Source organism: Elephas maximus, chromosome 6 (genome assembly GCF_024166365.1).
Source record: "Elephas maximus indicus isolate mEleMax1 chromosome 6, mEleMax1 primary haplotype, whole genome shotgun sequence".
Lineage (NCBI taxonomy): Eukaryota > Metazoa > Chordata > Mammalia > Proboscidea > Elephantidae > Elephas > Elephas maximus.
In genome coordinates, this window is record NC_064824.1 from 121,674,527 (window position 1) to 121,698,842 (window position 24,316).

General features: G+C 42.8%; 1 protein-coding gene across 1 annotated transcript in view; it reads left to right on the forward strand.

Annotated features, from left to right (window-relative positions):
• Nucleotides 1-24,316, forward strand: part of ACSL3 (acyl-CoA synthetase long chain family member 3) — a 69,817-nt gene that overhangs the window by 11,288 nt on the left and 34,213 nt on the right. The window lies entirely within an intron of this gene.

A 24,316-nucleotide genomic window follows, 5' to 3' on the forward strand; every position in this document is an offset into this window, starting at 1 on the left:
ACTACACTGGCTCCTACATAGATGGTTCTTACCCATCTGAGTATTATTTTAGTCCTAAATTGATTTTGTAGGCATATAACAGTTCTTTTGTTTTGCAGTGAGGTTTCTGAGTTGCAGAATACCCAGTATCAATTTGGCAAAAATGGTGAAAAGTTCCTGTTTCAACCATAAAAATTTCTAAAGTTTTACTTACTTTACCATTATTGGGATTGCAGTGATCCTCATTCTGGACCTTGAGTGATTGAGTAAACGAAAAAAAAAAAAAAAAAAACCCAAAACCAAACCCGTTGCTGTTGAGTCGATTCGGACTCATGGCGACCTTCTAGTTTAGTGTCTATAGCTTTATAATTTACAATGGCGTGGGATAAGGAAGGCTTTCGTACTGTAACGCTGGAAAAACCAGAGCTTTGTTCCTCTTCCTTGTGGGGACTGGCTTGATCCCTGTATTATTATTACCTTTTTTGGGAGGAGGAGGGGCAAGGAGCCCTGGTGGCACAGTGGTTTAAGCACTCAGTCCATTTCCTTAATGCATTATAACTTTCCGTATTGCTAGTGTGTCGGGTCTAAGAATCTGCACTTAAACTAGATCTGCCACGTGAGCTGATGCCTGTTGAGATTGCTTAGCACATCTAGAAATTCTAATGTTTAGTTTTAGAAATTCTAATGTTTAGTTTGTGTGTCACTCTCAGAGGCATGGAAGGAACAGCTGTTCTGTCCGACAGTATCTTGAGGTGAGAGTAGTGGCTGGATGGGGGTGCTGTGGGGGGTCAGACAGGGAGATCATAGTACCCCCAGAAGAAGTAGAGATTGAAGTGGGAAAGAGGACTGACAAGGAGTGACAAAGAGCTTGAGCTTTGACACCAGACTGCTGCTTGACACCAGATCTGGCTCCACGTCATTCAGGTTTGTGATCTAAGCAAGTTACTTAACCTCTGAGCTTTAGCATCCTTCAAGTGTGCTCCAGGGTGTGTGCGTGACTAACAGCTAGGGTGCTGGAAGGAAATGTTAGACATTCTTTTTTTTTTTTTACATTTCTACATTTTGTACGTGATTTGTAATGTTTATAGTAATCAGTTCTGCTCTGTCCTGTAAGGTTGCTGTGAGTCATGATTGACTCGGTGGCACACAACAACAGCACAGTAGGACATGTACACAATGTTAAAGGTAGACGCTTTCTGTTCAGAGTGCTGGCAGTTTTTGCTGAGAGGGGCTTGTGGTCTTCAGAGTTCAGAGACCACAGTCTAGTGGATAAAAGGTAAGCTCCTGCTTGGAGGCTAGTAGTTCGGGGGCAACTTTAGGGATGAATTGAGGTTGGGGTGGGGTTGAAATGCTTGGGTTACTTGACTCTGGGCACATTTGAGTTGCCTTGTAAGAAAGAGTCTTTCTTATACTGTGTCATGCATTAGATTACTTGGCAGAAATTTGTATGGGACACCACCTAGGACCTGAGTCAGTCTTAGGGAATTGCCCTTGATGCGTGAGTAATTTATCCACAGATAATTGGGAGCTGACTTGTATGCATGTTTACATTAATAGTGTTTATATTAAATGATAGTAAAAGACAGGTGTGTTAAAAATAGGCAGTTAATTACAGTTTTGTCTCTTGTTTTTAACCTCTTCAGGTAGCTTTATGAAATTATCATATCTGCTAGCTATTTAAGATAAGTCTAAAACATAATGTGTTCTTTTTGGGCTCTTTAAGGGAGAATAGCTATGTTTATCCTTCCACTAGACAGAAAGCTCCGCTGGACAGAAAACGCCATTGCCGTTGAATCGATTCTGACTCATAGTGAGCCTATAGGACAAAGTTGAACTGCCCTAAAGGGTTTCCAAGGCTGTAACCTTTAAGGAAGGAAACTGCCAAATTTTTCTTCTGTGGAGCAGCTGGCGGGTTCGAGTTGCTGACCTTTTGGTTAGCAGACAAGCCCTTAACCACTGTGCCACCAGAGCCCCATAAACCAAACCAAACCAAACTTGTTGCCGCCAAGTAGATTCCGACTCATGGTGACCCTATAGGACAGAGTAGAATTGCTCCATTGAGTTTCCAAAGAGCGCGTGGTGGATTCCAACTGCTGACCTTTTGGTTAGCAACCGTGGCTCTTAACCGCGATGCCATCAGGGTTTCCATAGTTGTGTTTTATTCAGTGTCGCATATCCTGTGCCTGGTATATAGGAGATACTAATGAATGAATCAATCTTTACATCCCTGCCACCTAGCACACTAATGAACATTAGATACTCAGTAAATGTTTATTGAATTGACTTAAAAGAATTTGAGGATATGAAAAGAAAAATATGGGCAAAATTTTAGAAGGCCAACAAACTAACATCAAGATGACCAGTATGCATGTACTAAGAATTGTCTTAGTGTTGGTGAAATATGCATTGCTTATCTACGTGGATAAAATATACAAATATAATTAAAAAAATATGTGATAAAGGCCCCCGGATACCTTTTTTAACTCAGTACTGAAGCCACTCCTAAAGTTCACCCTTCAGCCAAAGATTAGACAGGACTATAAAACAGACAGTAACACACATAGTTCCAACTGTGTATACGAGACTAAATGGCCACACCAGCCTGAAAGCAAGGATGGGAAGGCCGGAAGGGACAGGAAAACTGGACGAATGGAAACGAGGAACCTGACATTCGAGAAGGGGGGGAGAGTGTTGACAGATAATGGGGTTGGCATCCAGTGTCACAAAACAATATGTGTATTAATTGTTTAGTAAGAAACTAATGTGCTCCATCAACTTTAACCTAAAGCACAATTAAAAAAAAAATTATGTGATAAAGAAGGCAAGACAGAGTGGCTGATTGTTTCAGACCAGGCCAACTGCTTGTTATACTTGTAATAGTCATAACCGCTTGTTGCCTTCTTTGTAGCCTTTGATGCTCCTAACAACACCTTCATCAGCCTTCATGGCTGCCTTTGGCTTCTAGGGCACTCCTCTTCATTCCTTTTCCAAGCTGGCGCTTCTAGTTTCTGTCCTTAATTCTTTGATAAGTATTATAATTGAGTCCCTTGATGGGTGCACACAGTTAACGTGCTTGGCTGCCAACAGAAAGGTTTGAAGTTCACGTCCACCCAGAGGTGCCTTGGAAGAAAGGCATGGCAACCTACTTCTGAAAAATCAGCCACTGAAAACCCTGCAGAGCACAGTTCTACTGTGGCACATGTGTGGTTGCTATGAGATGGAGTTGACTCAATGGTAACTTTTTTTTTTTTTTAATTTTTAAAAAACATACTGAGATGATCACACCTTCTTCCTCCCCCAACCCCTTTAAAAATTATTAAATGGTGAATGATACTCCTGGAGTGAACTATACTTGGTTATGCTCTATTTATTCTTTTAACTCATTGCTGGATTAGATGTGCTGATATTTTAGGATTTTTTTTTTTTTCCATATTGCCTAGTGAGATTGTCTTACGTGCAGTGTCAGATTTTGGAATCAGCGTTTCACCAGCTTTTGTGAAATAAATTACCAAACTTAGATCAACTCTGGCTTTAAAAAATAGCCTTTAGAACTTCTATCAAAGTAATACCAGCACATGATGAAGGACTTCTTAAAGTAATTTCTTGGCGAAATGTACTTGTGGAATGTGAATTTTCTGAGTTCTTGCATGTCTGAATTTTTTTTTGTTCTACCTGCGATTGATTGGGAGTTTAGCTGGGAGTAGAGGTCTAGATTAAAATTCATTTCCTTCCAACTGTGAAGGCGCTGTTCATAGTCCTCTAGCTTCCAGTGTTGCTGAGACCGCTGATGCCAGTATGATTCTCATTCCTTTATAGGAAGGGTGACCATACCATCCTGGTTTGTCTGAAACACTGCCAGATTATACAGTTACTTTTTTCCCCACTCAGCCCTCATTAAAACCAAAATGCACTGCCGTCCAGTCGATCCCGACTCATTGCGACTCTATAGGACAGAGTAGAGCTGCCCCATAGTTTGTCTAAGGAGTGCCTGGTGGATTTGAACTACTGACCTTTTGGTTAGCAGCCGTAGCACTTAACCATTATGCCACCAGGGTTTCCCAGCCCTCATCAGGCCCCTTCAACCTGAAGACTAGTGTCCATGCGCTTTGGGGCATTGTTGCAGAACGCTTCCCATAATGTCTCCCTCTTCATTCTCTTTGTTCTTGCTTTCTCAAATTACTTTTTAGTGGATCTCTTTGATGAATTTGATACTTTATTTAAATTTTTTTTACTTCTGTTCCCTGCTTTTGCTTTCCTTTCTGGGAAATATCTCGAACCTCATTTTCTGATACTTGTATTGAATTTTTAATTTCAGCAGCTAGTATTAGTTTCCAAGGGTTTTTTTTTGGTCTTTCTTATTTTTAGTTCTTCTGTATAGCATCCTGTTAGCTACATACATATACTCAAAGTTTTTTTTTTTTTCCATTTCCTACATTGTCTATTTCCTTGAGTTTCTTTTTCCCCCTTTTTCAGTTTCAGTCTGTCTTTCATCATAGTGGTTTTTCTCAAATGTCTGGCAAATCCAGAATTTCATCATCCTTTGGGTGGTGGTTTTCTGGTTCTGAAATGATCTCCCTGTTCTTAGTTTTTCCCCTTTCCAGTAAAGCCTCAACATTGGCACTGGCTTTGATATTATGAAATAGGTCTGATGATGTCAGCCAGCATAAAGCCCTGGATCACGCTTCAGAGACCTGGATAATGTCTCAACCACTTAGTGTGGCATACATTGCAGTGGCAGAGAAGTGCTGTTTCCTGTGGCTGCTGTAACAAATTACTGCAAACGTGGTGAATTAAACAACAGAAATTTGTTCTCTCACAGATCATCGGTATTACTGGGCCAAAACCAAGGTGTTGCTGGGCTGCACTCCCTCAGGCACTGGGGGAGAATCTGATCCTTGCCTCTTCCAGCTTCTGGTGGCCACCAGCATTCCTTGACATCACTGCCATCTTCAAGGCCAGCATCTTCAGATCTCTCTGCTCCATCACATCACCTCTGTGTGTCAGTTCTCCCCTGCCTCTTTTTATAAGGACACTTGTGTTGCCATTTAGGGCCCACCTGGATAATCCAGGATAATCTCCCTAGCTCTAGAGCCTTAATTTAATCACATCTGCAAAAACCCTTTTTCCAAAAAAAAAGGTAGCGTTTGTAAATTCAGGGATTAGGGCTTGCTATCTTTGGGTGCCACTACTCAGCCTACCAGAAGTACTTAGTGTTTTTTGAAATTGCCGTTTTCCTGTATGCTGCCGTGCCTTTGAATGTACTGTAATTACTGCCTGGAGTTCTTTCTCCTTGTGTCTTGGCCAGAAATAAATTATTCATCAGGCCAACTCATAGTGCACCTGCCTTGACCTTTTCTTACCCCTCCTTGATAGAGGGCTGCATTTGCCTCTTTTCTCATTACGGCCCGTGTACTTCTCTAATAGTTCTGCCATGCTCAAGTGATTTCGATTTGTATTGTCAGTCTCTACCACTGGGCTAGGAACTTTTCAAGTACTGGGGTCTCATTCCCAGGCTTTAGCATCAGGTCTGGAGTTGGGTAGGCACTCAGTAAATATTTGTATGATAGACTCTTAACATTTATTGAGGACCATTTAAATACCAAGACCTGGCATATGTTGAACCATTAAATTAACAAAACAAAATAAGTAAGTATTGCACGTGTGCCAGAGTTTGTCCAGGGCAAATTTCTCAAAGGGGATTTGCTGGGCCATCGGCATTTACGATTTCATCTTTTGCCAGATGCTGCCAAATTGCTCTCCAAAGTGTCTGCGTTGCACCAAACGGGTAGAGATATTCTGCTTCCTACATCCTTGCCAACACTTGTAATTTTTTTTTAATCTGCTGGAGGATTAATTTTTTTTGTTTTTGTTTTTTAGGATCGAATAGGAGAAAATGGTATCTATTGTTTGCATTTCCCTGATAACTAGTGAGGTGACAATTTAAAAAAAAAAAACTAATGAATATTTGAGTGTTCTGTGCCTCAAAAATATACATAGCCCCCTTTACTAGTGTCGTTTTTTATTTATAGAAATGCTGCAAAAATTCTGGATATGAATCATTTGTTATATGTATTGTGGTTGTCCTCATTTATTTATGGGGCAATCTACATAAGAAATTAACAAAGAAATTAAGGAGATTCCCCCTCCTCCCGATGGATGAATAAACGAATAAACTTGTCTAGAGTTATTAAAAAAAAAAAAAATTTTTTTTAATAGCTGATAAGAAACAGAGCAGGGATTTTGAACCAAGATGTATCTGGTTTTAAGACCTGTCTTTGTTCTGCAATACTGGCTGCCTTGCAGGGAAAGAGGAAATTAATAATCTGAGGCAGTGATGTGTTAAATTTTGATTCAAAATACTTAGCTGCTAGCTCTACTTAATAGCTCTGTGCGTTTGGGCTAATGTTAATTTTTTTTTTTATTGACTATATAACCTACCTGCTTCATAGATGATTGAGAAAGCCAGTGAGCTAATGTATAAAAGTGATATATATGTAAACAATATATATTGCTGTGTATATATCTTAGTAATTATTATTATTCTTCACCATTATGAGTGAACCCAGTCTTCATAGTATACTTTTTTGGTGAAAGGTTGCATGATAAAATATAGGTGGTATTCCCAGGAAGATTCTCCAGAAAATTTTTTGTGAGGTTTAGAAGTAGAAATATTTTAAAGAAAAGATTGCTGCTTGGCTCTGACTAACTAGACTGTGAGAAGTAATCTAGTCTTGTTTTTAGCATGTTTGTTTTTGACAGGTACTGGAAAAACGTGCATATCTTCAAAGACACCGGTACCTCCTACCGTTGGCGACTGGTAAAAGTTTAATTTTTTTATTGTAAAATCTTTCTTAAGTGTAAAGTTTATTAAGTTAAATCCAACTGTGGCTAAACTGTCAAAAAAAAATTCCAAGTTCTTTTCATTTGTGATCAAAAAATTATGAAAGTTATGAGAATGTAGTTTCCATACTAATTTTAATTCCATGAAAACCTCTTCAAACATTAAGCCATGTTAACTCAGTAGTAGTTATAGAGCAATATCATTAATATCATATGCAAGCAAAATTTTGCTGAAGATCATTCAGAAATGGCTGCAGCAGTATATCGACAGGGAACTGCCAGAAATTCAGGCTGGTTTCAGAAGGGGACGTGGAACCAGGGATATCATTGCTGATGTCAGGTGGATTCTGGCTGAAAGCAGAGAATACCAGAAGGATGTTTACCTGTGTTTTATTGATTATGCAAAGGCATTCGACTGTGTGGATCATAACAAACTATGGATGACACTGCGAAGAATGGGAATTCCGGAACACTTAATTGTGCTCATGAGGAACCTTTACATAGGTCAAGAGGCAGTTGTTCGGACAGAACAAGGGGATACTGATTGGTTTAAAGTCAGGAAAGGTGTGCGTCAGGGTTGTATTCTTTCACCATACCTATTTAATCTGTATGCTGAGCAAATAATCCGAGAAGCTGGACTATATGAAGAAGAACGGGGCATTAGGATTGGAGGAAGACTCATTAACAACCTGCATTATGCAGATGACACAACCTTGCTTGCTGAAAGTGAAGAGGACTTGAAGCACTTACTAATGAAGATCAAAGACCACAGCCTTCAGTATGGATTACACCTCAGCATAAAGAAAACAAAAATCCTCACAAGTGGACCAATGAGCAACATCATGTTAAACGGAGAAAAGATTGAAGTTGTGAAGGATTTCATTTTACTTGGATCCACAATCAACAGCCATGGAAGCAAAAAAAAAAAAAAAACACGGAAGCAGCAGTCAAGAAATCAAAAGACGCATTGCATTGGGCAAATCTGCTGCAAAGGACCTCTTCAAAGTATTGAAGAGCAAAGATGTCACCCTGAATACTAAGGTGTGCCTGACCCAGGCCATGGTATTTTCAGTCACATCATATGCATGTGAAAGCTGGATAATGAATAAGGAAGACCGAAGAAGAGTTGACGCCTGTGAATTGCGGTGTTGGCGAAGGATATTGAATACATGGACTGCCAAAAGAACGAACAAATCTGTCTTGGAAGAAGTGAGGCCAGAATGCTCCTTAAAGGCAAGGATGGCGAGACTGCGTCTTGCATACTTTGGACATGTTGTCAGGAGGGATCAGTCCCTGGAGAAGGATATCATTCTTGGCAGAGTACAGGGTCAGCGGAAAAGAGGAAGACCCTCAACGAGGTGGATTGACAGGGTGGCTACAACAGTGAGCTCAAGCATAGCAACGATTGTGAGGATGGCGCAGGACTGGGCAGTGCTTCGTTTTGTTGTACATAGGGTCGCTATGAGTTGGAACCGACTGGACGGCACCTAACAACAACAACAACAACTCAGTAGTGTTGTCTACCTTCCTCTCCTCAATTTGCATCTCCTTAAGTGTCTGCAAGGGATTTTAACTAGAATGCCTGTTATTTTCCAGAGTTTAGAACTAATTAGACTGATATGACTGTCTAAATATATGATGGTCATTTTAAATTTCTGTTAGTATTATTATAAATTTCTAGGTGGACATTTTAACAGAAGGTATAGGTTCAAGGCCAGAAAAACAGCAGTGGGCTTTCTGTTAACCTATAGAACGTTCTGCGTGTTAATTACAGTTGTCATAGTGTAAAAGAAATGTAGTACAATTTTATTACTTTCCTTACTGTGACTTCTGAAATGAATTAGAATTTGCAAAGTTTTGGAGCAAGAGTTTAAGGATCAGTGAGTTGAAAGTTTGGATAATCCCTAGCATTCTGTGAGGTGAAAGTAGAGTTACATAGGACTGTTGTGAGGAATAGCCAGTCCGTGTTGGTACGGTACTTTGAGGAGATTATGAAAACAATAAACATTTTATCTGGTAGAATCATGGTCGTGGACGTTCATCTTCTATTTCAGAAGCCTCATTTCAAATTCTTCTACCCACTTCAGTTGAACTTATTAGTCAATCTTAATGTTTCCTACTAATCATTTTTTAATTGCACAAGTAATATGTATATTAAAAACAGTAAGTAGTACAGGAGTGTGTAGGTGTGAGAAGTTTTCTGTTCCCCCGAATGAGTCGCTAGGGATTACCCCCTAACAATCTGGAGCATGTCCTTCCAGGTCTTTACGTGCACGTGCAAGATTACCGTCAGTTAATGAAGTGGTTGTGATGGGAAAAGGCATATACATTGCCCATTGGTGTGCCGCCACTTTATTTTAGATAATTCTTGTCTCCCTCTTCTCAGGAATGTACTTGGCCAAATGAAGGGTGGCTTGAAGTGACTAAGTAAATATATTAGAACATAATACCCCCTCTGCAAATTTCTTTTAGTGGTTAGCGGGTTATGGCAACCCCAAACTTTGAATTCCTAGCTAAGCATGCATTGACAGAGTGTGATTTTCAATACAATTGAATTTGCAAAGATACTTTATTGAATATTAAATGTTAGGTATTAACTACTAAGGTATTTGTATAAAAATCTGCAATTAGTATTGCCTGTATAGAGGGGCGGTTAGGGCAGGGTGGTGCAAATGGTTAACGCTCTCGGCTGCTAACCGGAAGGTTGGAGGTTTGAGTCCACGCAGAGATGCCTCAGAAGAAAGACCTGGTGATCTACTTCTGAAAAATCAGCCATTAACAAACCTGTGGCACACAGTTCCGCTCTGACACACGGAGTGTGGTTGGGGTAGACGGGGTTCCGCTCTGACACAGGGAGTGTGGTTGGGGTAGACCGAGTTCCGCCCTGACACGCGGAGTGTGGTTGGGGTAGACAGGGTTCCGCTCTGACACGCGGAGCGTGGTTGGGGTAGACAGAGTTCCGCTCTGACACGCGGAGTGTGGTCAGGGTAGAGAGGGTTCCGCTCTGACACAGGGAGTGTGGTTGGGTAGACAGAGTTCCGCCCTGACACGCGGAGCGTGGTTGGGGTAGACAGGGTTCCGCTCTGACACAGGGAGTGTGGTCGGGGTAGACAGGGTTCCGCTCTGACACGCGGAGTGTGGTTGGGGTAGACAGAGTTCCGCTCTGACACGCGGAGTGTGTTTGGTTGGGGTAGACAGGGTTCCGCTCTGACACGCGGAGTGTGGTTGGGGTAGACAGAGTTCCGCTCTGACACGCGGAGTGAGGTTGGGGTAGACAGGGTTCCGCTCTGACACAGGGAGTGTGGTCGGGGTAGACAGGGTTCCGCTCTGACACAGGGAGTGTGGTCGGGGTAGACAGGGTTCCGCTCTGACACAGGGAGTGTGGTCGGGGTAGACAGGGTTCCGCTCTGACACGCGGAGTGTGGTCGGGGTAGACAGGGTTCCGCTCTGACACGCGGAGTGTGGTCGGGGTAGACAGGGTTCCGCTCTGACACGCGGAGTGTGGTCGGGGTAGACAGGGTTCCGCTCTGACACGCGGAGTGTGGTCGGGGTAGAGAGGGTTCCGCTCTGACACGCGGAGTGTGGTTGGGGTAGACAGAGTTCGGCTCTGACACGCGGAGTGTGGTTGGGGTAGAGAGGGTTCCGCTCTGACACAGGGAGTGTGGTCGGGGTAGACAGGGTTCTGCTCTGACACAGGGAGTGTGGTCGGGGTAGAGAGGGTTCCGCTCTGACATGCGGAGTGTGGTCGGGGTAGACGGGGTTCCGCTCTGACACGCGGAGTGTGGTCGGGGTAGAGGGGGTTCCGCTCTGACACAGGGAGTGTGGTCGGGGTAGACAGGGTTCCGCTCTGACACGCGGAGTGTGGTTGGGTAGACAGGGTTCCGCTCTGACACGCGGGGTGTGGTTGGGGTCGAAAGAGTTCCGCTCTGACACGCGGAGTGTGGTTGGGGTAGACAGGGTTCCGCTCTGACACAGGGAGTGTGGTTGGGGTAGACAGGGTTCCGCTCTGACACAGGGAGTGTGGTCGGGGTAGACAGGGTTCCGCTCTGACACGCGGAGTGTGGTTGGGTAGACAGGGTTCCGCTCTGACACGCGGGGTGTGGTTGGGGTCGACAGAGTTCCGCTCTGACACGCGGAGTGTGGTTGGGGTAGAGAGGGTTCAGCTCTGACACAGGGAGTGTGGTCGGGGTAGACAGGGTTCCGCTCTGACACAGGGAGTGTGGTCGGGGTAGACAGGGTTCCGCTCTGACACAGGGAGTGTGGTCGGGGTAGACAGGGTTCAGCTCTGACACAGGGAGTGTGGTCGGGGTAGACAGGGTTCCGCTCTGACACAGGGAGTGTGGTCGGGGTAGACGGGGTTCCGCTCTGACACGCGGAGTGTGGTTGGGTAGACGGGGTTCCGCTCTGACACGCGGAGTGTGGTTGGGGTAGACAGGGTTCCGCTCTGACACGCGGAGTGTGGTCGGGGTAGACGGGGTTCCGCTCTGACACGCGGAGTGTGGTCGGGGTCGACGGGGTTCCGCTGTGACACAGGGAGTGTGGTTGGGGTGGACAGAGTTCCGCTCTGACACGCGGGGTGTGGTTGGGGTCGACGGGGTTCCGCTCTGACACGCGGGGTGTGGTTGGGGTCGACGGGGTTCCGCTGTGACACAGGGAGTGTGGTTGGGGTGGACAGAGTTCCGCTCTGACACGCGGGGTGTGGTTGGGGTCGACGGGGTTCCGCTCTGACACGCGGGGTGTGGTTGGGGTCGACGGGGTTCCGCTCTGACACGCGGGGTGTGGTTGGAGTAGACGGGGTTCCGCTCTGACACGCGGGGTGTGGTTGGGGTCGACGGGGTTCCGCTCTGACACGCGGAGTGTGGTTGGGGTAGACAGGGTTCCGCTCTGACACGCGGGGTGTGGTTGGGGTCGACGGGGTTCCGCTCTGACACGCGGAGTGTGGTTGGGGTAGACAGGGTTCCGCTCTGACACGCGGGGTGTGGTTGGGGTCGACGGGGTTCCGCTCTGACACGCGGAGTGTGGTTGGAGTAGACGGGGTTCCGCTCTGACACGCGGGGTGTGGTTGGGGTCGACGGGGTTCCGCTCTGACACGCGGAGTGTGGTTGGGGTAGACAGGGTTCCGCTCTGACACGCGGGGTGTGGTTGGGGTCGACGGGGTTCCGCTCTGACACACGGGGTGTGGTTGGAGTAGACGGGGTTCCGCTCTGACACGCGGGGTGTGGTTGGGGTCGACGGGGTTCCGCTCTGACACGCGGAGTGTGGTTGGGGTAGACAGGGTTCCGCTCTGACACGCGGGGTGTGGTTGGGGTCGACGGGGTTCCGCTCTGACACGCAGAGTGTGGTCGGGGTAGACAGAGTAATATATTGAGAACTTTAATACATTTACTGGTGCTCAGTGTAGGGCGCTTAGGACACCTGAGTTGGAGGGAGAAGGGTATCAGGAATTGGGGGGGGGGGGACATGTGAAAAAGTGCTGTGGTAAAGTGGCAAAGGTGAATTTATCTCGGCTATAATTTGCCGAGGCTTGACTGGGTACCCCAAAAAGGAGACTCGTAATCAGGTTCTGTAGGTTAACTACATTGTGAAGTAGAGAGTTTCATAGACTACTTGAGGAGCCCAGTGTTTTGAATTCCAAACCTTAGAATCCAGCCTTTTCATATTGGGAGCTGCATCCTCTGACTTCTGGACCTTGGAAAGCACTATAGAAACTGAAGCGAATTCCTAAGCGTGCATGTTCGTTACGGAATTATTGGGTTGAAACAGTTTAAACTCCTTGAAAAAAATCTGGGGAAGCATTTAGATTACAGAATTTTATATTCAGTGTAATGCTATCATCAGTTTATCCAAGAGTGAACATTTTAAAAATTTCATTTCAAATAAATTTGAAGCAGACATTAACACATGGAACTGCCTATGAGTAAACTTAGGTGTTTATCCTAGCTACTATGTAATGTGTTAAAGCTGTGTTATGGATTCACAGCAGGCTCATTCTTCCGGTGCTTTTTTTGATGTTCACATGTATTGATAATAATAAGTGTCCATGATTGTAGTAATTCATATTAAAATATTTTATACAGTTGACAAGTTGGAAGGCCATCAGAACTCATCTCGATGGTCCAGTGTTACACGTTGGTAGCGGACGTTCCACACGTGGCAGCAGAGAGTGTTACCTGTACGTATAGCCCTGAAGCAGAGAAATTATTCAGAACATATATATATGTATTTTCTTTATCGTACTTCAAGTGAAAGTCTACAAATCAAGTCAGTCTCTCATACAAAAACTTACATACACCTTGCTATGTACTCTTAGCTGCTCTTCCCCTGATGGGACAGCACACCCCTCCTCTCCAACCTGTGCTCCCCGTGTCCATTCAACCCCTCTGCCCTCTCGTCTTGCCTCCAGACAGGAGTTGCCCACGTAGTCTCATGTGTCTGCATGAGTCAAGAAGCTCAATCTTCACCAGTATCATTTTCTGCCTTATCATCCAGTCCAATCCCTGTCTTGATGAGTTGGCTTATTCAGAATGTTTTTACTTGGATGTGAAAACTATCTAGATTAGAAGTTTGGAAGGAGATGTGAACTGCAGTAAGTTTGCTCTTTCCCTGGTTTTAACAGAAAAAGGTTTCTTAGAGTTAGGCCAAATATTTCTCATAGCTATTTAAGGTGGTTTCTTTTTTCCAGTGCCTTCTATTTTTAAAACCTAATCTAGTTTTTGAGCATTTACAGAAAAGCTGCAGAGGCCAGAAAATTGGGTACAGAGGAGAGGGAAAACAGCTGTTTATTTCTGGAGCTTTAATTTCGAAGCTTTTTGTTTTTAGGAAAAGCTATGTAAGTGGATAAAATAATTGACAATTTATGGGAAGAAGAAAGTATTTTTTTTTAAATAATTTTTTTTGTGCTTTAAGTGAAAGTTTACAAATCAAGTCAGTCTCTCACACAAAAACCCATATATACCTTGCTACACACTCCCAGTTACTCTCCCCCTAATGAGACAGCCCACTGTCTCCCTCCACTCTCTCTTTTCATGTCCATTTCGCCAGCTTCTAACCCCCTCCACCCTCTCGTCTCCCGTCCAGGCAGGAGATGCCAACATAGTCTCAAGTGTCCACCTGATCCAGGAAGCTCACTCCTCACCAGCATCCCTCTCCAACCTGTTGTCCAGTCCAATCCATGTCTGAAGAGTTGGCTTCAAGAATGGTTCCTGTCCTGGGCCAACAGAAGGTCTGGGGGCCATGACCACTGGGGTCCTTCCAGTCTCAGTCAAGACCATTAAATCTGGTCTTATGAGAATTTGGGATCTGCATCCCACTGCTCTCCTGCTCCTCCAAGGTTTCTCTGTCGTGTTCCCTGTCAGGGCAGTCATCGGTTGTAGCCGGGCACCATCTAATTCTTCTGGTCTCAGGATGATGTAGTCTCTGGTTCCTGTGGCCCTTTCTGTCTCTTGGGCTCATAATCGCCTTGTGTCCTTGGTGTTCTGCATTCTCCTTTGATCCAGGTGGGTTGAGACCAATTGATGCATCTTAGATGGCTACTTGCTAGCATTTAAGACCCGAGACGCCACTCTTCAAAGTGGGATCCAGAATGTTTTCTTAATAGATTTTATTATGCCAATTGACTTAGATGTCCCCTGTAACCATGGTCCCCAGATTCCTGCCCCTGCTATGCTGGCCTTCGAAGCATTCAGTTTATTCAGGAAACTTCTTTGCTTTTGGTTTAGTCCAATTGTGCTGATCTCCCCTGCATTGTGTGCTGTCTTTTCCTTCACCTAAAGTAGTTCTTATCTACTATCTAATTAATGCCCCTCTCCTACCTTCCCTCCCTCTCGTAACCACAAAAGAATGTTTTGAAGAAAATATTTTATGTACGGAATTAAAAAAGAAAAAAATTAAGAAGTGAGGAATTGACTCGATGGCACTGGGTTTTGTGAAGATCATAGAAGTAAAAAATAAGAGACTGTTTCTGAAAAGTCAGCCATTGAAAAACCTATGGAGTAGAGTTCTACTCTGGCACATAGGGTCGCCATGAGTTGGAGCTGACTTGAAGGCAACTAGGAAAACAAACCAAAAACTGGAAAAGATGACATTTAATAAATAGTAAGCCAGTCTGTATAGGAGCCCTGGTGACTTACTGGGCTAAGTGCTTGGCTGCTAACCAAAAGGTAGGTGGTTCAAACCCACTAGCAGCTCCACAGGAGGAAGATGTGGCAGTCGCTTACAGCCTTGGAAACCCTGCCAAGCACTTCTCCTGTGTCCTGTGGGGTAGCTGTGAGTCAAAATTGACGGCCAGTCTGTTTGGTTCTACAGCCCAACTTTCATCTGTTGTCACGCACACGCACGCACGCACACACTCACACACGCACACACATCTCTAGCCTTGGGTGTCTTCAGGATACAACCCTCACAGTAAGTGACTTATTTGGCAACAGTTAAGAAACTGCAAACTTCAGGTACTGAATTTCGCAGTTTTTATTTAAGCCAGGTTGAAGTAAAGTAAAAGTTCCAGACCACGATTGATTAGAAAGACAGGCCTGGTGGTGCTGCCGAAAATCAGGCCGTGAAAACGCTGGGGAGCCCGGTGGTCAAATCTGGTCATGGGAATGATGTAGGGCTGGACGGTGTTTTGTTCAGTTGTGTACCAGCCTGCCGTGAATCAGCGGACCTACTTGATGGCAACTAACAACAACAACAACGTTGAATTGACTTCGGTATCTTCAGAGTCATCAGGATGTGAAAATAATCAAGATGAAAAATACTGGCACGCATAGTTATGTGTAAACAAAATGTAAAGTGTACCTTTATAGTACCTGTTTTGTAGTTTATACTGTGCTTTCACCTGCTTTCCTTGTTTGTGAAATTTGTGAAGTAATTGTTATCACTCTAGTTTTGCAGTTGAGCCTGAAGCTCTGGGATGTTAAGATATTTGCTCATGTCACAATGAGTAGATGGGAGGCCAGCATCAAACCCAGAGCTTATGGCTGTAATGCTAAAAGTAGTGAGTTTATGGAACATTTCTTATATGTAATCAAAGCAGTGTTGCAGGTAAAAACACCTTCAGTGGATCATATGAAGTGTATAATTAATAAAACAAGTATCTGCTGCTTTGAAATTCTGTATACAGTAGAACTTTATATCCAAACCGTTCATACTGTACTAATAACTAGCATTTATAATGCCTTTGCATTTTTCTAAAGCCCTTTATATCTACTGCATTTCACATTTTATCCTTACTTTACCTTTGTGTAGTAGATAAATGATGACAGATATGGGGGAATTAGATACAGGGCAGTTATTTCGTATAAAAAGACCACACTTAACTACTGGTGAACCCAGGCTAAAATTACTTTGCTGATTCCATGAGATGATTGATTGTAGGGTGACCAGCTTGTCTTGTTTTCCTGGGACTTGCCTGGCTTTTTATCACTGAAAGTACCCTGAAGTCCCAGGTAAGCCAGGGTGGTTGGTCTCTGAATTAGTTGTCACATTTCATGGTGGACTTGGAGTGGATGTAGGATTGTTAGATAAAATACAAGACTCCCAATTATATTTGAATTTCAGATAGAGAATTTTTTTTTCTATTTTTATTCTGTATCCCAAATACTGCACAGGGCATACTAATACTAAAAAATTATTTGCTGTTTATCTGAAATTCAGATTTAACGAAGCATCTTTTTTTTTTTTTTTTGGCTAAATGTGACAACCCTTAGGTAGGAACGAAGGGACATTGCAGTGTAAAAAGACCACTTGGCTGCTTTTGTTTGTGGACCTCTAGCTTCTGCACATTTATCTACTGAAGGGTGCTTCATTTGGCTGTTTCCTTGCTGCCGCACCTGACTCATGTTCTTTTAGTTGTGTGGACAGAAATATAAGAGGGCAGGACGAACAGATGACACCAGGTTTTGCCCGGGGCTTTAAAGCTGGGGTCTGTGCGCACGTTGGAGTAGGTGTTCTGAAGCAGTCATTTCTCCTTTAACCTATAACCCACTGCTGCTGAGTTGATTCCAACTCATAGCAGTCCTATAGGACAGAGTAGAACTGCCCCACAGGGTTTCCAAAGCTGTAATCTTTACAGAAGCAGACTGCAGTATCTTTCTCTCATGGAGTGCCCGGCAGGTTTGGACTGCCAGCCTATCGGTTAGCAGCTGAGCGTGTAACGACCGCACCACCAGGGTTCCTTACTTCTCTGTTTGGCTTGAAACTTAACCCAGATCTGAGCCTATCCATTCTTTGTTGGACCAGTCTGTAAAATAATCAGCACCTTCTCATGGACCACCCATATTTAAAAATAAATATTATTTTTTTAATTTTTGGGCTCTGTTAAAAAATGCGTACGTATTTTTGTTAGGATATTCACATGGTTACAAATCAAAAGGAATTTTCATCTTCTTCTGCAGCTATTCATTTCCCAACCATGGAGACAATCTGACTTGATTGGAGAATCTTAGAATTTTCAAAGTGGACCTTAGAAATCTTCTCATTGAGTCTTTTTTGCTTTTACTTTTAAAGTTGTTTACTCCTTAAAAGGGATAGGGCTTATAGAAAGAGATGGGTTCCTTAGGTCAGTTAAGATTTAGTGACTTAGTCTCCTTGTTGGTGGCAGAGCTTGGACTAGTGTATATGTATACGTGTTGTGTGTGTGTGTGTTCAAACTCCCTGCTCTGTACTAAGTTGAAAAGGTATATATTTCCCTGTCTAATTTCATTCTCTTTCCTATTTGATTTTATGTCAAGGGATCCCCCTGCCCTTTAAAAAAAAAAAAAAAAAATCTGGCTCAGACTTTACCTAGAAGCAAAATATGGAAGATGGAGTGAAAGTGTGTGTGTGTGTGTGTATATGTGTGTGTGTGTGTATAAAGATGCCCATTGTCATTGAGTTGATTCCAGCTCATAGTGACCCTATTAGGGCAGAGGAGAACTGCCCCATAGAGTTTCCAAGGAGCGGCTGGTGGATTCCAACTACTAACCTCTCAGTCAGCAGCTGAATGCTTAACTGCTGTGCCACCAGGGATCTTGTGTATATACCTACGTAACTTAAATATATATGATGAGGTTTGGGGAAGTTGTACATTTGTGGTCCAAGGAGAATACTTAAGAAAACTACTGTTCTTTCAAGTGTCATAATAAAAGAAATAAAGTTTAAAAATCACAGTGGATAACTCTGAAAGTGCGTTGGCTCTATTTAAACTTTTTCAGTTTTTAGTTTGAATTTATTAGTGGGAAAGACTTGCTAAGCCAGCCTGCCTGCATGGCTACCTTCCTTCCTTCCAGTTCATATCATTAGGGCCTAAGTTTCTTTTCTCTGGTTAGAATAAATACAAGTTTATTAGTTTTCTTAAAAAAGAAGAGGCCAAATTATTATTTCCTTATAGAACTTCCTAATTGTGAATTGAAACTTCACTTAATCCAGATGGTAATATGACTAACTCTTCTAATAATATCTCTAATTGACTTTCCTGTTCAGAATTTCTTGACTTTTTTTTTAAGTTGTGTTAACTGCATTAATGGTCTTGATTTTAGCTGTAAAGTCAGAGTTGGAAAAAAAAGATTTCGAAAGATTGTGTTAATATTTGGGGTTTTCAGCAAGGAAAAACCTTTTTTCTTTTAATAGAGGACGATCAGGAGCCATTGGTTGTATAGTACTGAAATACATAATTTGTTAAATGTTGGTATTTGTAAGAATTAAACTTTTCTACAATCAGATCTCTTCCTCTGTGGGCAGCAGGGAATACAATCAGTGAATGTTTTAAAGCCAATCTCCTGAACCAGATATGTATTTTTAAAAAAATTGTTATTTTTATTATACTTTTAGCTTTCAGGAGCACAGATGCAAACATACCCATCAGTGCCAGGGTCCCACCGCTAAAGAAACTCGGTCCTGATGACAGATCATAGTCTCTGGTTGCATTTTCCATAACAACTGTGGGAGTCTGGTTGTGGAAAGGAAATAGTTCTTTCTGCCCTTCTTGACCCTGGTTTCTTATTTCAAAATAAATGATTTGGCTCATTCATCTGGACTTCGTGTTTCAGTAGAGCGTATGTGACTGACTTACCATAACTTTTGTGGGAAGAGAATCACGAAAGCAGTGAAGGCCCCCCACTTTCTTCATCTTTTTTTTTTTTTGCTAGCAATAAAGCGTTAGCCGTAGAGTTTATTTAGAGAGTGTGGAAGAGTTGAAAAGTTTGGATAGGCTTTGAAGTTAGACATATGTAGTTTAAATTCTGCCCCTCCATTAGCTGTAAGTGCCTTTGGGCATGATCTGTTTGAAATTGGGTTTTTGTGATAATTAAATGAGACAATATAAAAAGCTCCCTGCACAGTGCTTGCATGGTTGGTTCTCAGAATTGTTTCCTATGTATTGCAAGCTTGGTGAAAAGTTGTAGGCATATTTCATGCTAGCAAGTGCAGATTTCTTAATACCCATCATCATGCAAATCACTTCTTATATTTCATCAGAAATAAAATGCTATGTGTTGTTGTTAGGTGCCATCGAGTCAGTTCTGACTCATAGTGCCCCTAAGTACAACAGAACGAAATGCTGCCCACTCCTGTGCCATCCTCACAATTGTTGCTGTGATCGAGCCCATTGTTGGAGCCACTGTGTCAGCCCATCTTCTTTAGGGTCTTTCTCTTTGTTCCTGATCCTCCATTTTACCAAGCATGATGTCCTTCTCCAGGGACGGCTCCCTCCTGATAATATGTCCAAAGTACATGAGACAAAGTCTCGCCATCCATGTTTCTAAGGAGCATTCTGGCTGTGCTTCTTCTAAGACAGATTTGTTTGTTCTTTTAGCAGTCCATGGTGTGTTCAGTGTTCTTCGCCAGCACCGTAATTCAAAGCTATCAGTTCTTCTTTGGTCTTCCTTATTCATTGTACAGCTTTTTGCATGCATGTGAAGCGATTGAAAATACCATGGCTTGGGTCAGGCACACCTTAGTCCTCAAAGTGACGTGTGTGTGTGTGTGTGTGTGTGTGTGTGTGTGTATGTGTATATATATATATATATGGAGCCCTGGTGGTGTAGTGGTTAAAAGCTCCGCTGCTAACCAAAACGTTGGCTGTTCGAATCTACCAGCTGCTCCTTGGAAATCTTTTTGGGTAGTTCTGTGTCTTGTGGGTCCCTTTGAGTCAGAATTGACTCGATGGCAATGAGTGTGGTTTGGTTTTTACTTATATATATATATTTGCTGATATGAACATTTATATAGTATTGATGCATGTTTGGGTGTTGTAGGCTGAAACGAAAACACAGGAGGAGCTCACATTGGGTGGTGGTCAGTATTAACCAAGAAATGGTCTGTGCGGTATCGGAATACTCCCCTGGAGCCCTTTCTCCCCATAGCTCTTCTCTCCTGGCACACTCCCTCTGCTGCCAGTGAGTCAGTGGGAGCATTCCCAAGTGTTCGGGTTCTTTCCCACCTCTGGAATTTGAGCTTTAGGTTGCCTTTTCAGGATTAGGGTAGGTGAGCGGGGCATAAAAAGAGCCACTGTATTAGGGTGTAACTATAATGGTTTATTGACCTCTTCCCTCCTATGGACACTGAGAAGTGTCTTAGATTCTGAGGGTGACTCCCTATTTTTGTTGTTCACTCCACCAAGTCTGGAAATTAATTTTGGATTGAGCTACTATGCTGATATTCAGTGAAGCTCAGAGGTTCTTGAAATATCTGCCTGTAGATAGCTGCAACCAGACTTAAGCAGGTAGAGGCATTTGCTATATTACGAACATTATCCCTGTGGCAACCTCCTGCCTCCTCCCCCCATAAGTTCAGGCGTTTACCACATTGTTTTCTGTTACTAAAAACATGTGTTAGGAGCATTTTGTCTGAGGATTTGTAACCTTGTTAAAATTTTCTGCACTTAAAGAAAAGTGGGCAGTTAACAAAAAATTACAATATTAATAATACTCTTTAGTAACATTTTAAAAGATAAATTCTTATTTTAACTTCAGAATTTCATATACCCTGACGGCAGTTTTGGAAGTGTTTTGTTTGAGGGTGGTTTTGTAGGTGGACATTAATATTTGTTATTTTATGTACTGTTATTTCCAAAACCCTAAGCTCTGTCTTCAGTTTTTTTTTTTTTTTAAACATTTTATTGTAGTTCGTGTGAAAGTTTACAGGGCAAATTAGTTTCCCATTAAACAATTTATATACATTTTGTTTGGTGACAATAGTTGCAATCCCCTCAATGTGATAGCATTCTACCCACTTCTTCCCTGGGTTCCTTGTTTCTATTTGCCCATCTTTCTTGCCCCTTCCTGCCTTTTGAGCTTTGTTTTTGGGCAAATGCTGCCCTTTTGGTCTCATTAGGTTGATGTTCTGAGGACCATGTTGCTCATAGGTGTTATTGGCCTGTCTGTTGTTTGGCTGAAAGGTGATCTCTGGGAGTGAGTTCAGTAAATTGACTCCACTGTAACAGTTTTTTCTTTTTTTTAAGGGCCTTAGTCTTGGGGATTGCACCTGTCTTTGTCAGACCAGTAAGTCTGGTCTTTTAATCAATTTGAATTTTGTTCTACATTTTTCTCCCACTTCGTCCAGGACCTTTGATTGTAATTCTGATCAGAGCAGTTGGTAGTGGTAGCTGGGCACCATCTAATTTTTCTGGTCTCAGCTAGTGGAGGCAGTGGTTTGTATGGTCCGTTAGTCTTTTTGACTAATTGTTTCCTTGAGTCTTTGATTTTCTTCACTCTTCTTTGCTGCAGACGGGAAGAGTTCTGTTTTAGATGGCCCTCGCAAGCTTCTAAGACCCCAGTCGCTACTCCACAGAGTAGGATATAGAACATTGTCTTTATGGACTATGTTAGGCCAGTTGACCTAGATATCCCCCAAGACTATGGACCTAAGCCCTCAAGCCCAGTGGCTCAGTCCCTCAAGGTGTTTGGTTATGACTAAGAAGTTTTCCTAACTTTACTCCCGCTCCCACCCCAGTGTTCTTTACTGTATATGTGGATGTATTTGTAGCACGTACAAATAGTATGTAGAGATATCCTCTGCCAGACCGATATACGCTTGTCGGCTACTCCCATATGCCATCCCACACCTGTTCAGCTTGCATATCTACTTATGTGTCCACTTGTAAATTATTTGTTACTACTGTTACTGCAGGACTGTGTATGTAATGGTCTCTACCATTGTTGCCTTTTACTCTTGGATTTGCCTTGGTCATGTGCTAACCTTCCCCTTATTGTGTATTGCCTTTCCATTCACCCAAGTTAACACATGTCTGCTATCTAGTTAGTGACCTTCCCTCCCTTCCAGTCCCATCAGTGGTAACCATCAAAGAGTGTTTCTTTCTGTGTGTAAACCTTTTCATGAGTTTTTATAATAGTGGTCTAATACAGTATTTGTCCTTTTGTGATTGACGTATTTCGCTCAACATAATGCCTTCCAGGCTCTTGGTGTTGTGAGATGTTTCGTGGATTGTCATTATTCTTTAATGTTGGGCAGCATTTCAGTGTCTTTAGTTTTCTGACAGTGACAGTCATCCTGTTTGCTCCCCTCCCCTGCTCTCTCCAACTCTCTCATGTCCTTCCTCTCAATAGAAGCTCCACTGGAGAACATCTCCTCTAAACTCCCTTGTTATGATGTAAAACAGCTGTTAACTAAAGTGGTAGAAGATGTGAATAATTTTTTATGACATAATGCAGTTGACTATGTAGATTTAAAAACATTTCAAATGAACAGCTGTTTACAATCACAATTTCATATTTTAAGATTTCATTCAGTGTTTGCCATGAATCATATAAATGATGATGAGTTATTTTCTTATGATGTTGTTAAACTTGATGTGGGAGTTACTATATTCTTCATGGTGAAAAAAAAATTAATGTACTTTGGTTATATCTACATTTAAATATTTAGAGGTAATTGTTTACACACCTTGACTTGTCCATACTTCTTTCTGTTGTCAGACATAAAGTCATATGTGCCTATATATATGTCTTTTTTAGAATTAGCAATGTATCATGGAAGTCCTTCCAGATCAGTGCATGGATATGTAAGTAGTTTCTAGTGGTGTATAATAGTCCACACTATGGACATAGTTCTTCGGCCATTCTTTGATTGGTGGGTCTTTAGATCATTTTCATTTTTTTGCCACTGAAGCAGTGCTCCAGTATCCCCTGAAAGGTTTGCCTTCAGACTATGCCCACCTTCTCCCCCTATTTCTTAAATGTTTGAACGACTGCTCCTTGTGACTCTCCAGTACTAATCTTGTCATGATGGGTGGTTTCAATATCACAGCCTGTTTCTTGACCTCCTACCCTTAAGTGATCTCATACTCCAGCCTGCTTTTGCTTCCGCTTCTCCGTGACCATAGCCTACACCTTGACATGAACAATAAGCACATGCCTTCCATAATCTGTTTCAAGCATTTTACACAGACCAGCACTTCATATTTCCAGCTCACTAGTTTTTATAACCTCAGCTTCAAACGCAGAATCTAATTCTAGTGATTCCATCTCCTTTTCAGGAGTCTTTGGTGGTACATCTGTTTAACACTGTCAGCTGCTAACTCGAAGGTTGGAGGTTTGAGTCTACCCAGAAGCGCCTCGGGTTGGGAGGAAGTCCCGGTGATCTACTTCCGAAAAATTAGCCGTTGACAACCCTGTGGAGCGCTGTTCTGTTCTGACACACGTGGGGAATTGACTCGACCTGCAACTGTTTTTTTTTTTTTTAATTTTCCTTTTAAGTCTCTTTATAATATCACTAGCTGGAGGCCCCCCCATATAACAGAGCTTTTGGCTTTGCTCCTGCCCCCGCAAAAAACAAACCAAAGCCGTTGCCGTTGAGTTGATTCCGACTCATAGTGACCTTGTAGGACAGTAAAACTGCCTCATAAAGTTTCCAGGGAGTGCTGGTGGATTTGAACTACCAACTTTGTGATTAGCAGCCAAGCTCTTAACCACTGCGCCACCAGGGCTTCAGTCACCCTTTGTTTCTCTTACCCCTCTGTATTTTTCCTCATGACATTTATCGCTACCTGGTGATAATTATATACTCACACATACATGTTTTTTTTTTTTTTCCTCCTCTCCCAGTGAATTTGTAGATTCCATGAGAACAGGGACTTAGGCGGTTATATTCCCAGTGCTTAGAATAGTCTCTGGTGCAAAGTAGATGCTGAGGAAATCTGATGAATGCAGAGTATAAAATGACTAAAGTTTGCTGCCTTCTTGCCTTAAAATTTAACCTGCTTAATATTTAGTTCAACTATGGGAAATGGATTTCATGTTGTCTGACATCTCCAGTTGCTTGTTGGTGCCTAGAATGAGACTGGGGCTTAATGGGAAAGCGTGCCTTGATTACTGAGCTATGGCTGCCAGGCCTCGAGAGAGGAGAATGTGGTAAATATGCAAAATACTTGCCATTCCTAATGCAACAAGGCCCTAAAGGACAGGAAATGGGTATACTTTTGGCCTCCATTCTTTTGTAGCTGTGGCTTGCTCTCGCCTTGCCACTGGAAATGTTTGTGGATGCTTGGGATTAGGTTGGAAAGGCT